General features: G+C 44.0%; 1 protein-coding gene across 11 annotated transcripts in view; it reads right to left on the bottom strand.

The window, feature by feature from the left end:
- The window catches only part of LOC147028237 (uncharacterized), a 51974-nt gene that overhangs the window by 42639 nt on the left and 6835 nt on the right, over positions 1-2500 (bottom strand). For 2 of the 11 annotated variants that reach the window (XR_015057489.1, XR_015057484.1), the window contains exon 2: positions 547-1293. The exons of 8 other annotated variants lie outside the window; for them this stretch is intronic. The gene's annotated coding sequence lies outside the window, so the exon portion shown is untranslated. Of the gene's footprint in view, positions 1-546; positions 1294-2500 lie in introns of those variants that run through there. One more of the 11 variants, XR_015057485.1, reaches the window with a different exon arrangement.

The raw sequence follows: 2500 nt of genomic DNA, 5'->3' as shown, positions 1-2500 counted from the left end.
GCTCTTCTCTACGACGATTGGTGTAGTCATTGCATGATTGCAAACCCTGATCTCGATATATATATATATATATATATATATATATATATATATATATATATATATATATATATATATATATTCATATTGTTGCGGGCCGGGGTCCGGTAGTGAGAACGACCGCTAGGTGGGGGAAGTTACGTCGTCTCCCACCAGACTCCAGGAATTGTAGGCCGTCGCTCACGGATAATTCCGTGACGAGGCGGGTCGCTTAACCGACCGTGGACGCCAATACTTCCACCGCATAGCATAGGGTCTTTTTGTCTAGAATCAATTTACCTCATTAACCATGCGGTTTCGACTACCGGGGAACCATGCCCTCAGTACGCCTTGCTCGAACCGGATCACACCACCAACTACCAACTACCTTTCCGGTTCGGATGCAGCCGAGCGGACCTGCCAAGAACATACCGGCAAGAATGAGCAGATTATCGGGGATAAAGACCCGGCTAAACTCAGACCCGAACCATGCTGGACCAATGAAGGAAAATACAAAAACGAACTGGGAACATTTCTCCAAGAATTTATTTACAATCAACTTAGAAAAGAAGGACACAGAGCAGACTTGCGTGGGAATAAGACAGGCATGATTTACAATGATCAAATAAAAACACATGCAATTCTACTTTAAGACGGCGCCACACACTCAGACGAAAATAAACCCATATGTGTGGCAAAGAACCCCTCACAGCCAGAGAGGGAGGTGAGCTGAGGTCGCAGTTCTTTCGGGTACCTGAACGTTGGAGAGAAGGGATGCTCCGTGGTGCGGCACCTGCAAATGGTCGTGCGGCTCGGTCCACGACCGCACGCGTGGAGACCGTGTCTGCGAAGCAGCCCGGGTCAAGTAGAGCGAGTCCGAGGTGGGGATCAGGGCTGCAGACAGGACCCAACGAGAGACGCGGTCAAGGTCGGGTCGAGGTCTTCCTAGCTCTCTCACACTCAAAATGAACGATCCTCAAAGAGCACAACCACTCTCCGACCTTCCTCCTTTCATTTGCTACCAGCCGACGAACTGTCTCACTCCAATGCTCTTCCATCTCAGGGTTGCTTCGTAATTTATAGATCTCCCTCAGCGGGGAGGGGACTTGGTGAAGCTGATGTCACTGTCCGCCCTGATTGGACGGGGCTTCCATGAGTCCGCCCTTTCTGGGCAGGGTTTCGGTCCTACCGGGAAGTCCGCCCACTCCACGTGTGTCCGGACTCGGCAAAAAGGTACTGCACAAAGATTTTGCATCGGAAAGCGAGAGGAAAGTACTGTGGTTCAAAATAAAAGGGGAGAAATGATTTATAAACCTTACTAAAAGCCATCACAATACACCCCCTTTTGCTGTCCCTCTACACACAAGGTAGGATTTCTATCTGCACATGTACTCAATGGAATAACTGACTTGGGACTCCTGTATGTTGTATGCATATGGTTCTGAGAACTGTAACAATATATATATATATATATATATATATATATATATATATATATATATATATATATATATATATATATATATATATATATGTGGTCCAAAAACAGCAAAAAAAAAAAAATTCAGATGTTGTCTCCACAAGCCTTAAATTATTCCACTATGATTCAATAACACGCATAAAAAATTTAAGTTGATCGGAGATGATTTAGAGGTCGCTCCATATGACGACTTTTAGTTTCATGAGTTAGTTAGATTAGGGTATGGTCAGGTACGATTACGGGTACTTCTGAATGTCCGAGGTGGAAATGGAGTGCATTTTCGAACTCTATGGGGTCAATTTACTCTAAGAAATGACTGCACCGACATTGAGTTCACTACCATTTCGAAAATATGACCTAAAACAAAATTTATCACTACTGGAGTTGAGTAACTAATCCTACTCATTTCGATATTTTCTAATGTATAATTAATTTGTTGTCCGTCTAAACATTTGTTAGAGTAAATCGACCCCACTGAGTTCGAAAATGCAGTCCATTTTCTATTAAAAGGCTGCCGCTCGACGATTCAAATCATAACCGCACAAGACATCGAAGTGTCAATATCACCGTCATGCTGAAGAAAACTTCGAAGAATGCTGCAAAGAAGTCTCCTGGCCGTGACCATGGATGCGGACACAAGGAGGATCCATCATCACCCACACCCTCCCCATCACGCTTACCTACTACTACTGACATGGACCTACTACTACTACTACTACTACTACTAATACTACTACTGACACGCTCACCTACTACTACTACTACTGATACTACTGACATGGACATCTACTCAACATGGAGTGTGGAACACTGACGGGTTCCTCCTGTGAACCCAATTTTATATACCAATTCCCCTAAACGCTGCCAATACGCCATTATACGGTAGCTGTAAGTTAGAAACACGTTCAGTAAGTTCTGTGGTCGTCCGGAAGACATCAAATACGTCTACATACGTCAATATGCATTGGAGATACGTTACACATAGGTTCAAAGAACGTTACT

Source organism: Eptatretus burgeri, chromosome 4, assembly GCF_056783735.1.
Source record: "Eptatretus burgeri isolate ZD-2024b chromosome 4, Ebu_testis_v1, whole genome shotgun sequence".
Classification (NCBI taxonomy): domain Eukaryota; kingdom Metazoa; phylum Chordata; class Myxini; order Myxiniformes; family Myxinidae; genus Eptatretus; species Eptatretus burgeri.
This window is presented reverse-complemented; position numbering and strand designations above follow the sequence as displayed.